A 12,914-nucleotide genomic window follows, 5' to 3' on the forward strand; every position below is an offset into this window, starting at 1 on the left:
GATGTCTTACTCTAGGTTTATTTGTCCATTTGTCCCTCTTCCTCACTACACTGTAAACACAGGGCAGGAAGTCATCACCCTACTGCTCTGCCCCCAGCTCCTGGACACAGTAGGTGCTCAATAAACTTCTTTTTTTTTTTTTTTTTGCGGTACGCGGGCCTCTCACTGCTGCGGCCCCTCCCGCTGCGGAGCACAGGCTCCGGACACGCAGGCTCAGCGGCCATGGCTCACGGGCCCAGCCGCTCCGCGGCATGTGGGATCTTCCCGGACCGGGGCACGAACCCGTGTCCCCTGCATCGGCAGGCGGACTCCCAACCACGGCGCCACCAGGGAAGCCCCTCTTTTTTTTTAAAAAATTGTTTTATTTATTTGGTTTTGGTTGCGTTGGGTCTTTGTTGCTGTGCACAGGCTTTCTCTAGTTGCGGCGAGCAGGGGCCATTCTTTGTTGTGGTGCGCGGGCTTCTCATTGGGGTGGCTTCTCTTGTTGCGGAGCACCGGCTCCAGGCTCCAGGCTTCAGGAGTTGTGGCTCGCGGTCTCAGTGGTTGTGGCTCGCGGGCTCTGGAGCGCAGGCTCAGTAGTTGTGGCACACGGGCTTAGTTGCTCTGTGGCATGTGGGATCTTCCCGGACCAGGGCTCGAACCCGTGTTCCCTGCATTGGCAAGCAGATTCCCAACCACTGCACCATCAGGGAAGCCCCACTCCATAAACTTCTGTTGGCTGAATGGACCCACTTCCTCTGGGTCAGGGAGGTGCTGGAAAGATGGTATGAATAAGTGCTGGCCCCCATCAATGAAGCAGAGGAGACCCGAGGGGGAGGCCTCAGATGCGGAAAGGAGGCCAGTAAGGGGGCTCACCTGTTTCAGGGAGGGCCCTGAGTGCCTGGATGAACACTTGGACCTTCCCCTCCTATGTCAGGGGGCATCTGTACGTTATCCAAAGCAGGACCACTCCCGCTCCATCCCTCTCCTTGCTGCCCTGCCTCTCCACCCTTGGGGATCTCCCACAGACCCAGCCTACCCAGGTTCACATGGTCTATCCTGCTCCCATCAAGAGTGCTGCCCTGCTGTTCTCTGAATGAACCACAGAACCATGACTCCTCAGATCTCGGGACCCTGGTAACTTGTCCTGCCAGCCTGACCCTCCATGGGGCCGCAGAGCTTCTTCACTGGACCCAGGGGAAGGACAACTTGGCACCCAAGGCTCCCGTCCAGCACATGCAGTCCAGCTTTTTCTGGAACAACTCCAGGGACGGGGCGTTTTATTCATTCATTCGCTCAACAAGGAATTACTGGGCACCTACATACTCTGGGGCAGCCACTGTTGCAGGCACTGGAGATTCGGCGGTGACCACCATGAACCTGCTCCCTGCCCTCAGGAAGCTCACAATCTACTGAGAGAGAAAATGAGAACCAGGCAAACAAGTCCACAGACAACAAAATTTCAGATCGTGACGAGTGTCATGAAGGCAATTAGAACAGAGGACCTACGTCAGGACGGAGAACAGCTGGCGTGGCTGAGGCTCCCTCTGCAACTCAGAGAAAACAGGGAGGGCCCCTGGGAGGTGGCAGCATCTGAGCTGAGCCCTAAACAACCAGACAGAGCCACTGCTCAACCTGGGGCCCAGGCAGTCCAAGCAGAGGGAACAGCAGCTTCCCAGGAGAGGGAACTCCTAGGGCAGGAGTGAGCTTGGCACCTTAGACAGCCAGGGAGGGAGCGCAGGAAGTGGGAGGAGAGTGGAAAGGGTCACAGGGGTCAGATCATACAGTGGGCTTTTCTGTTGGCAGTGAGAAGCCACTGGTGGAATATGATGGGACTCCCCTTTGATTGGCTCAGTGTGGAAGCTGGGCTCAGGGGGTAGAGTGGAGTCAGGAAACCAGAGAGGAGGCTGCCTCAGGGGTCTGATGAGAGCTGACAGGGGCTGAGACCAAGGTGGCTGCAGGGCAGTCCAGGGAGAAGTGGACAGATTCAGGTAATACATTGGATGGACCCAGTTAGACCTGCTCATGGGCTGGATTCGGGGAATGGAAGAAAGACAGGCTAATGCCTGTATTGGGGGCCAGATGGGTGCTGTCCACTGAGAGGGGCTGCCTGGGCCTGGGGGCAGAACCAGGAGCCACGGGGCCATAAGCAATTTCCACTGCTGTAGAGACGTCTTCCTCCTGCCCAGCTGGAAGTGTCTCGTCCTGCTGACCAACATAGGACCCATATCAGAGAAGCCTGGTTCCGCCCTGACTCCACAGGAGGAGCTAGAAACCTTGGGCCGTCACTAAAATCCTCCAAGCCCCAGTTTCATTGTCCCTAAAATGTGAAAGTGACGCCAGTTTCCTGGCTCGCTGTGGGGACTCCACGAAGGCACGTGTAAAGCACATCTTGCAGGCTGACACATGGCTATCTGCCAGAATTGTCATTACCGGCCTTGCTATCCTGCTTCTTTGTCTTTGTGTGAACCAGCCCTGCCTCCAGAAACAGGGCTCTGGGAGAAGGTGCCTCTCAGACAGGGCCAATCCTGGAGAGATGGGCTGTGAAAAGCAGGAAGAGGAGGGCTCTCAGGTCACCTGAGGCTTCAGTTCGGGCCCCGGGGAGAGGCTAGAGGAGCATGAGCTTTGACAGGAAAGAGACCCAACACCTCCCCTGTCCAGCCAGTGCCTTGACCCACCTGAGCCTCAGTTTCCTCCTCTGAGAAATGGGTACATAGTTGGCCCACGTTGAGGATGAGGTGAGACATGCTTTTAGGCACTTTCACCCAGGGTCAGACATACAGGCTGACCTCAGGAGCCACCAGCTCCAGGGTCCATGAGGACACCTCCAGTGGTCAGGGTGCATGTGGCTTCTGGGGCCTGGAGCAACAGTGGCAAATGAGGAAATGGGGGGCCAGGAACGTGGATAGAGTGGGGCGGGAGCAGCTCCTATAGGAGCTCGGTCATCCAGGAGGACTCACCAGGCCAGTGTGTTCCAGGCTGGAGGTCAGGCCTGGAGTCGGCAGCCAGCAGTGGGACAGTCACGCCCTAGCTGCACCTCAGAGCCTTTCCAGGAGTTCTCGCTGCCAGGGGCCCTGGTCCCACCCGCAGGGAAGACTCCCCACCCCCCTCCCATCCTCTACGGTGCCCATCGCCCCCCCGCAGGCCCTCTTGTACCATCCAGTGCAGAAGGGTCTGCTCAGGGAGCAGCCCATCCTGAATGTCTGCAGGTGGAGGTCTGGGCAGTCTGGTCCACCTGCGGCCCCCCTCCCAGGGCTGGACTCTAGTTATCTGGGGATGGAGTGCCTGCACTCTGCTTGCCTTTGCGCTGTCCCTTCTGAAAAGCCCCATCTAGTCCCAAGCAAATAAGGAGGGAAAAGGGCTGTGTCCACACGCAAGAGATCTGGCTAGAGATCAGCCAAAATCCAGCTGGAGAGGGTGCCAAGTGTCCTGGAGCAGTGGCAGCGGATTGAGACCGGCCAGGGACACAGCTGGATGCCCTGTGGGAGGGGATGCACCTCCCGCTTCTTTCTACGCCTGGGGAGCCGACTTCGTGCCAGGCACTGTTGACGCCCTACCTCAGCATCCTGGCTCTGGACTGCCATCCACACGCACAAATAAGAGAACTGAGAGGTTCAGAGAGGTGAAGACCCTTGTCCAAGGTCACACAGGCCTGCCTGGTTCCCGGGTCCTCTCCACTATCCCTTTCGCTAGAGACCTTGTGCTGTCCCCAGCTTCCCTGGTGCTGGACATGGTGGCTTCAACGGCCCCTGCTTGGTGGAGGACGGCGATTCGGCGCTCTGCCCCTTTGTTGGGACTCGGGAACCAGCCTCTGCAGTATTGAAAGTGTGGAGAAAAATGGAACCATTCATCCCATTCGTCCCTTGGTTTATAACTATGACCACCTCCACCGCCAATCCAGGTCACAGGCAGGAGAAAGTGCACCTCACCTCCGGGATTGGTTTCTGGACCCAACCCATGTCTGCTGGGATCCTGCAGGTGCCCACCAAGGAGCCACTGACTCACCTCAACTTTCCACATCCAAAGGCTCTGAGAGGAATCCCAGCTACCTCGCTGGGTCCAGCCTGCAGGAGGCCTCGTCACAGGTCCCCCAGGAGCTCTACTCCCCGAAGCCTACCTGTCCTCCTCCCTGGCAGGAAGACTCTGCTAGAAGTCACCTCCCGCCTCCTGGTGTATCTAAGCAAGTCTCCCCTCCCGCTTCTCTCCCTCCTGCCTCTCTGCCAGAGGTACACCGGACTCCAATGCTCTTTAGGGGGAAATTTTTTTTAATTTTAAAAAATGATATGTGGACACTATAGAAAGATTTAAAAATCAAATGTGAAAAACAAAAAGCAAAGTTAAAACTTACCCACAATCCTTTTCTTTTCCTTTTGTGGTTCAGTAATGTTTAACATTTTCATAACCATCTTTGGAGGCAGAAAAAGCAATACGGATTTCCCCAAAACCCTCACATCCCCACCACCCAGGGATAAGCACATTACTATCTAGAGAAACAGCCTTCTGCTCCTCCGTCCATGTAGATGGACAAACAGAGAGACAGAGCGATCAAAAATGTAGATTTTCGATTTCTTACAAAAAGGGGCTGTACTTTACCCATAGTTGTTATAGCTGCCTTCCCTGCTTCACAACTGGTCATAAGCATCTTCCAAAAGAATAAATGGGGCTTCCCTGGTGGCGCAGTGGTTAAGAATCCGCCTGCCAATGAAGGGGACACGGGTTCGAGCCCTGGTCTGGGAGGATCCCACATGCCGCGGAGCAACTAGGCCCGTGAGCCACAACTACTGAGCCTGCGCGTCTGGGGCCTGTGCTCCACAACAAGAGAGGCTGAGATAGTGAGAGGCCCGCGCACCGCGATGAAGAGTGGCCCCCACTTGCCACAACGAGAGATAGCCCTCGCACAGAAACGAAGATCCAATGCAGCAAAAATTAATTAATTAATTAATAAACTCCTATCCCCAAAATCTTAAAAAAAAAAAAAGAATAAATGGATAAGCACATCATCTGATGGCCCATTGTATGCTCGCTCCATCCGGTCTCCAACAATCCCCCACTGCTGGACACATAGGGTATGTCCAGTGTTCCGTAGGGAGAAGTCATGCTGGAACAGGCTCCAGGAGGAGCGCTGGGAAGCGGGGAGAGTTGTCTGTCTTGCCCACTGTAGCACCCAGCACCTGGCACAGGGCTTGGAGCAGAGCGGGCTCCAGTGATGTTTGCTGGTCGAATGGACCAACGCAAGCCAGCCTCTCCAGCACCCCCTTCCCCCGTGGCTCTGGTCCTCAGCCTGCAGCTGCACTCAGGTTCCCCAGCGCAGCCCACTGCACCTCTGCCTCGGTCCCCATGCCCTCAGAACTGCTCTCTCGGAGGTCCCTCGCACACCCAGCTCCTGTGCTGGCCAGCTGGCCTCAGAACAGCAGTGGACACGGTGAGCACCCCCTCCGCCAGAGCAGCATCTCCCTGCCTCCAGGCTGGGTGCCCAGCCAGCCTCCTCTCCTCCCTCCCGATTCTCCTGGGCAGGGCCCCTAACTCCATCACAGCCATTCACAGATAGTGTCCTCCAACACCCTGGGAGGGATAGCGGGGAGCCCAGAGGCACGTGGCAGGGAACAGTGACAGGGGGACGCTGACCGATGTGGGGAGGGCCTCAGCCCCCACCAAGGAACCCCAAGTAAAGAGAAGCTGTGTCTGCAGAGCAAGCAGCCCCCTACCACCCCGTCTTCCAACTAGACGGCTGCCCCCCATTCTCCCCACCACCCCATCTTCCAACTAGACGGCTGCCCCCCATTCTCCCCACCACCCCGTCTTCCAACTAGACGGCTGCCCCCCATTCTCCCCACCACCCCGTCTTCCAACTAGACGGCTGCCCCCCATTCTCCCCAAAGGTCTTGGAGCAGCTGCACAGACACACATAGTCCCCAGAGCCGGCTGTGCCCAGCACTCAGAGCACGGACAGGCGGGCAGCCACACAAGCACAGCCAGGATACCTGCCCTGGTCTAGGGCGCCAGGTGAGGGCTCTCAGAGGACGGGAGGCCTCAGCTGAGCCCTGGAGAGGGGCCAGGGGCTCCCAGTGGGGAAAAGGGTTCTGGGGAAGGGGCCAAATCCTAACTATTCAGTGGCCTGGAGCGTCTGAGGAACAGAGAGCACGGGGCGGGAAGGCCGCCTGAGGCTGGAGCATTGGCGGTGGGGGGCGAGCACGGACTGTGTGTGTGGGGGGGGGGTAGTCCTGGACGTCCCTGCAGCCCGGGCTCCCCTCCCCTCCGGGGACTGGGTCTCAGCAGCCCTGCCAGCCTCCAATCAGCCAGGTCTAACATGTCCACCCAACAGAGCTCTTCAAACTCAGCGCCCCTTCCCACCCACACGTGTTCCTTCCCCTGGGGTCCTCCTAGGCACAGATGAGGTGTCCCCAGGGCCATCAAGAACCCCACACTCTCCCTTGGCACCAAATGCCACCCCAATCTTCCTCTTTCCAGCCCAAGGCCTCTCTCTACCCTTCACAGGTCCTTTAACATCTCCTACCTGCGCCGAGGCACCGGCACCAGGTTCCACTCAGCACCAAGAAAACTGTCCTGAGTTTCCAGAATCACAGCTGAGCAGCCTGGCGTTCTCTGAACCTCTCACCCTCTCTCTCCCTATTTCCCTCTCCATCACTACCCCCCCCCCTCTATCCCTCATTCCCTCTCTCTCCCTCTCTCCCTCCCTCTCCCTCTCTATCCCTCTCTCTCTCCCTCTCTCTCCCACTCTCTACATCTCTCTCCCTCTGTCTCTCTCTCTCCCACTCTACATCTCTCTCTCACTCACTCTCTCTCCCTCTCTCACTCCCTCTCCCACTCTCTCCATCTCTCTCCCTCTCTCTCTCCCACTCTCTCCATCTCTCTCTCTCTCTCTCACTCTACACATCTCTCTCCGTCTCTCTCTCTCTCCCACTCTACATAACTCTCCCTCTTTCTATCTCCCACTCTCTAGACCTCTCTCCCTCTGTCTCTCTCTCTCCGACTCTCGACATCTCTCTCCCTCTCTCTCCCTCTGTCTCTCTCCCACTCTCTACATCTCTCTCCCTCTCTCTCTCCGACTCACTACATCTCTCTCCCTCTCTCTCTCCCATTCTCGACATCTCTCTCCCTCTCTCTCTCCCACTCCCACCCTCTCTCCCTCTCTCCCTCTCTCTCTCTCTCTCCCACTCTCGACATCTCTCTCCCTCTCTCTCTCTCCCACTCTCAACATCTCTCTCCCTCTGTCTCTCTCCCTCTCTCTCTCCCACTCTCGACATCTCTGTCTCTCTCTCCCACTCTCAACATCTCTCTCTCCCTCATTCTCTCTCTCCCACTCTCTCCCTCTCTCTCACCCGCTCTCTCTCTCTCCCACTCTCTACATCGCTCTCCCTCTCTCTCTCCCTCTCTCTCTCTCCAGCTCTCTCTCTCTCCCTCTCTCTCTCCCTCTCTCTCTCCCGCTCTCTCTCTCTCCCTCTCTCTCTCCCGCTCTCTCTCTCTCCCTCTCTCTCTCCCGCTCTCTCTTCCACTCTCTACATCTCTCTCCCTCTCTCTCCCTCCCTCTCTCTCTCCTGCTCTCTCTCTCTCTCTCCCACTCTCTACAGCTCTCTCCCTCTCTCCCTCTCTACATCTCTCTCTCTCGCTCTCTCTCTCTCCCTCTCTCTCCCACTCTCTCCATCTCTCTCCCTCTCTCACCCACTCTCTCTCTCTCCCACTCTCTCCCTCTCTCCCCCCTCTCTCTCCCACTCTCTACATCTCTTTCCCTCTCTCTCTCTCCCACTCTCTCCATCTCTCTCTCTCTCTCCCTCTCTAACTCCCTCTCTCTACATCTCTCCCTCACTCTCCCACTCTCTCCATCTCTCTCTCTCTCTCCCTCTCTAACTCCCTCTCTCTACATCTCTCCCTCTCTCTCCCACTCTCTACATCTCTCTCCCTCTCTCTCCCACTCTCTCCATCTCTCTCCCTCTCTCACCCACTCTCTCTCTCTCTCCCACTCTCTCCCTCTCTCCCCCCTCTCTCTCCCACTCTCTACATCTCTTTCCCTCTCTCTCTCTCCCACTCTCTCCATCTCTCTCTCTCTCTCCCTCTCTAACTCCCTCTCTCTACATCTCTCCCTCTCTCTCCCACTCTCTACATCTCTCTCCCTCTCTCTCCCACTCTCTCCAACTCTCTCTCTCTCCCTAACTCCCTCTCTCTCTCTCCCTCTCTCTCTCTCTAACTCTCTCCCTCCCTCTCCCTCTCTCTCTTTCCCACTCTCTCCATCTCTCTCTCCCTCTCCCTCTCTCTCCCTCTCTCCCACTCTCTACATCTCTCTCCCTCTCTCTCCATCTCTTTCTCCCGCTCTCTACATCTCTCCCTCTCTCTCTCTCTCCCACTCTCTACATCTCTCTCCCTCTCTCTCTCCCACTCTCTCTCTCTCTCCCTATCTCCCACTCTCTACATCTCTCTCCCTTTCTCTCTCTCTCTCTCCCACTCTCTACATCTCTCCCTCGCTCTCTCTCCCTCTCTCTCTCTCTCCCCCCCCTCTACATCTCTCCCTCTCTCTCCCACTCTCTCCCTCTCTCTATCTTCCACTCTCTACATCTCTCTCCCTTTCTCTCTCTCCCTCTCTCTCTCCCACTCTCTACATCTCTCCCTCCCTCTGTCTCTCCCTCTCTCTCTGTCCCACTCTCTACAGCTCTCTCCCTCTCTCTCTCCCTCTCTCCCTCTCTCTCCCCCCCACTCTCTACATCTCTCTCCCTCTCTCTCTCCCACTCTCTCTCTCCCCCTCTCTCTACATCTCTCCCTTTCTCTCTCTCCCTCTCTCTCCCACTCTCTACATCTCTCCCTCGCTCTCCCTCTCTCTCTCTCTCTCTCCCTCTCTGTCTCTCCCTCTCTGTCCCACTCTCTACATCTCTCTCCCCCACTCTCTCCATCTCTCTCCTTCTCTCTCTCCCACTCTCTCCATCTCTCTCTCTCCCTCTCTCTCTCCCACTCTCTACATCTCTCTCCCTCTCTCTCTCTCCCACTCTCTACATTTCTCTCCCTCTCTCCCCCCCTCCATCTCTCTCCCTCTCTCCCTCCCTCTCTCTCCCTCTTTCTCTCCATCTCTCTCTTCCTCTCTCTCCCTCCCTCTCTCCCTCCCTCCCTCTCTCCCTCCTTCTCTCTCTCTCCATCTCTCTCTTCCTCTCTCCCTCCCTCTCTCTCTCCCTCTCCCTCTCTCCCTCTCTCTCTCCATCTCTCTCCCTCTCTCTCCTCCTCTCTCTCCCTCCCTCTCTCTCCCTCTCTCCCTCTCTCTCTCCCTCTCCCTCTCTCTCCTCCTCTCTCCCTCCCTCTCTCCCTCTCCCTCTCTCTCCTCCTCTCTCCCTCCCTCTCTCTCTCCCTCTCCCTCTCTCCCTCTCTCTCCATCTCTCTCCCTCTCTCCCTCCCTCTCTCTCTCACCCCCTCTCTCCATCTTTCTCCCCCCTCCCTCTCTCTCTCCCCCTCTCTCTCTCCCCCTCTCCCTCTCTCTCTCCATCTCTCTCCCTCTCTCTCCATCTCTCTCCCTCTCTCCCTCTCTCCATCTCTCCCTCCCTCTCTCTCCCTCTCTCTCCATCTATCTCCCCCCTCCCTCTCTCTCTCTCCCCCTCTCTCTCTCCCCCCTCCCCCTCTCTCCCTCTCTCCCTCTCTCCCTCTCTCCCTCTCTCTCTCCCCTCACTCTCCCTCTCTCTCCCTCTCCCTCTCTCCCTCTCTCCCTCTCTCCCTGTCTCTCCCTCTCTCCCTCTCTCTCTTTCTCTCCCCCTGTCTCTCTCCCTCTCTCCCTCTCTCTCTCCCACTCTCTCCATCTCTCTCCACCGCCCCCCCCCACACACACAGAGGCTGGTTAAACACCCTCCCTGGTCACTTCTTCGATGTTTACCGCTGCCTGCTGTGTGCCAGTCTCTGCTGTCACTGGGATCTAGCAGTGAGCTGGTCCCTGTCTTCCTGTGGTTCGTCTTCTAGCAGAGAAAAGCCATTAAACACACACATTCGCAGATAACGGGATGCAGCTGTGCAGCCCGTCTCGGGGCTGCGGAGAGGGCTCTGGGGGTCTCACAGAGGCGGCCCAGAGCCCTTCTGGCCGGCCCGCCAGCCCTCCAGCGCTGCCTGTTGTGGCCCAACATCGCACCTCCGCTCACAGCACACCCCCGCCAGAATGCCCTCCCTCTGTGCCCATATTCCAGGCCCTGCTAGAACGTCACCTCCTCCACAGAGCCTTCCCCCAGCTCCCCCAGAGTCCCTCACACCCCTTGCTCCGCGGCTGGCCCACTGGGTACCTTACTCCTCCCACTAAGTCAGAAGTTTCTTGAAAGCAGGACTCTGACCTTTTCACCTCCACATTCCCTTGTATGGTGCATACATGGAAAACCTGTCACCCGACTTGGGTATGAGTCTGGGGCACAAGAAGACTTCACCTTTGTTCTCCTTCCAATCCAGCTCCTGCCTGGACTTTTCCTCCTAGAAGAAAGCCCCTTTGCTCTCACCTCCCGAGCATGGCTTGGCCTCAGCCCCTTTGAGCCAGAAAGGAGCACAGCTGGAGTTCAACTTGTTCCCTGGGGCCTCTCCGGCCCAGGATGGCGGGAAGCCGGCACCCCCGCCCCTCCAGCTCTGGGGGCCAGCCCCACCCTCAGATTTCCCTGGGACCCGCTGGCCCTCGGGGGGTGAGAGCAGCGCAGCCATCCTTCACAGAGCGCAGGTGGGCAGGCGCCGTGTTCCATCTCCCAGGTCCTGCGCGGCCTTGCCACCCCTCCCCGAAGCCCTTGCCCACATCCTGCCTTCCCCACCCCACGGCAGCTGATGGCCTCGCCTCGCAATTCCCTGCAGAACTAAATCCAGTACAATCCGCCTGATGGATGCCAAGGGTCTGCCTTCCCTCCATGAGGAAGGACAGTAGCCTGGCGCCTTCTCCAAGGCCCGCTTGCATCAATGCTCCCCTCAGGCCGGCATCGCCGCCCTCTCACCTCTCCCGGGTCGCCCCCAGCGGAGGGCGGACAGGGCAGCCTGCAACGAAGGCTTCCCTGACCTTGAGCCCCTGCGCACCCTCCCAGTCTCTGCTCCCTTCGCAACAAAACTGCTAACGGTCGGTAAGGAGCAAGTACACCGCCCAGCTCCACACTCCTGCTTCCGGGCGGGGGGGCTCGGATGAAGGGCCTCTGTGCTCCCACAAGCCCCTCACCAAGCCACCGCGGGCGCCAGGCTCACCTGCCCCTCCCTCGCGAGCCCACTCCCGCGCTCCCACCCAACTGGAGCAGCCCTTCGCAAGGACACAAAGACCCAGGGTCCTGCCTCTGTCCTCAGTCACATGTCCAGCGTGTCGACACCACCTCCAGGGCCCCTCACGGCACTGCCCCGCAGGCTCCCCTGCTGCTGTGCCCAGAGTCAGTCCCTTCTCTCCTTCACCTCCCAGCCCCCAGTGAGCGGGGAGCCTGGGCCCATCACTTGCTGCCCAGCCCCTCGTCCACTGCAGCAGCCCGGCTGCCTCGTGCCCAGCTGCCCACCCCACACCCCCGCTTGCAGCTAACAGCATCCCCAGGCCCAGCGGCAAATCCCTTCCCCACTCAGCCCCGCCTCAGGAAGCGGCATCCAGCCACACGTGCCAAGACCTGGGGCTGCCCTTGGCTACTCCTCTCCTGCTCCCCCTTCCTCCGGGCGGCCACACGCTGAACACAGCCTAAAGCAGACCACTGCTCACCACCTCCACGCCGAACCCTAACCTAGGCCACCAGCCTCGCAGGTGGGGCCGCCTCCACCCACCCACCCACCCACCCCCACCACCCCGGGCCCTTCTCCTGTGCAACCCCCGCCCCCCCACCCCCAGCAGCTTCCCACAGACAGCTCCCAGCCTGGACCTCAAACCCCTCAGCAGAGCTCACGAGGGCCCCCCCACCAGGGCCCCCACCCACCCCACCCCCAACCCACCCCACCCCCCACCCCCACCACCTCCGAGCCTGGCCTCCCCCGCCCCACCTCCCAGCCCTCCCCCCCACCCCCACCCCCGCCGCCCCCTGCCCTGGCCTGCAGCTCTCCCCGTGGCCCTTCCTCCTCGGTGGGGTCTCAGCTCATGTCTTTCCTGACCCTTGTAGCTCAGGCAAACTCCCCCGCTGACCCTCTCTAATTAACTGCTCTCATTTCCTTTGTAGGAACATGCCACTACCTAACATTCTGGTATTCGGGGATTTACTGTCCCCAACACTAGAATGAGAAATATGTAGCCACTGTTTCTGAAATGAATGAATCTCAAAATCCGTGATCTAAGTACTATTATGCCCATTTTTCAGATCAGGAAGCTGAGGCTCAGACATGAAGTCAACTCTCAGGGTCTCCTAGCTACCACGCAGCGGGCTTTGGGTTGAACTCACGTCGGCCTGGCTCCTGGCCAGCAGGCTCTCTGTGCCCTGTGCAAGGCCTCCCCTCCGAGGCTGGCAGAAAGGCCAAGGGCTCTTGTTCTCAGAGGAGGCTCGTCTGAAGACAGAAGCCAAGTCTCAGGCACAGCAGCCCCACAGAGACTCCCAACTCCAGCAGGACAGGGACATGAGGCGTGGAGGAGAGAGAGCACAGGCCACCCCCTTAAAAACTGCAGGGGCGCGGTTCACAGCCAGGCCCAGTCCAATGGCTCCCCAGGCCAGTTCGGGGCTGACCCAGGGGTTCGGAAAGGCTGCCTCGATCAGGAAACAGCTGCAGCGACCGCAGAGCATTTGCTACGTGCAGGCCCTGCGCTGAGGACTTCACGCCCCTCATTTTCTCCTGGCAAGCGCCCTGTGAGTATCCCCATTTTAGAGATGAGGAAGCTGAGGTTCAGAGAGATTCAGGAACTTACCTAAGACCCTGCAGCTGAGGGTGGAGACAACCGGGATTTGAACCCGGGTCTCCACTTTGGAACCGCCTAGGCAACCCAGACCCCAGCTGGACCAGCTCAAGCCCCAGATTCCGTGGCCCAAGGGAAGGGGACTTGA

Source organism: Delphinus delphis, chromosome 6, assembly GCF_949987515.2.
Source record: "Delphinus delphis chromosome 6, mDelDel1.2, whole genome shotgun sequence".
Classification (NCBI taxonomy): Eukaryota; Metazoa; Chordata; class Mammalia; order Artiodactyla; family Delphinidae; genus Delphinus; species Delphinus delphis.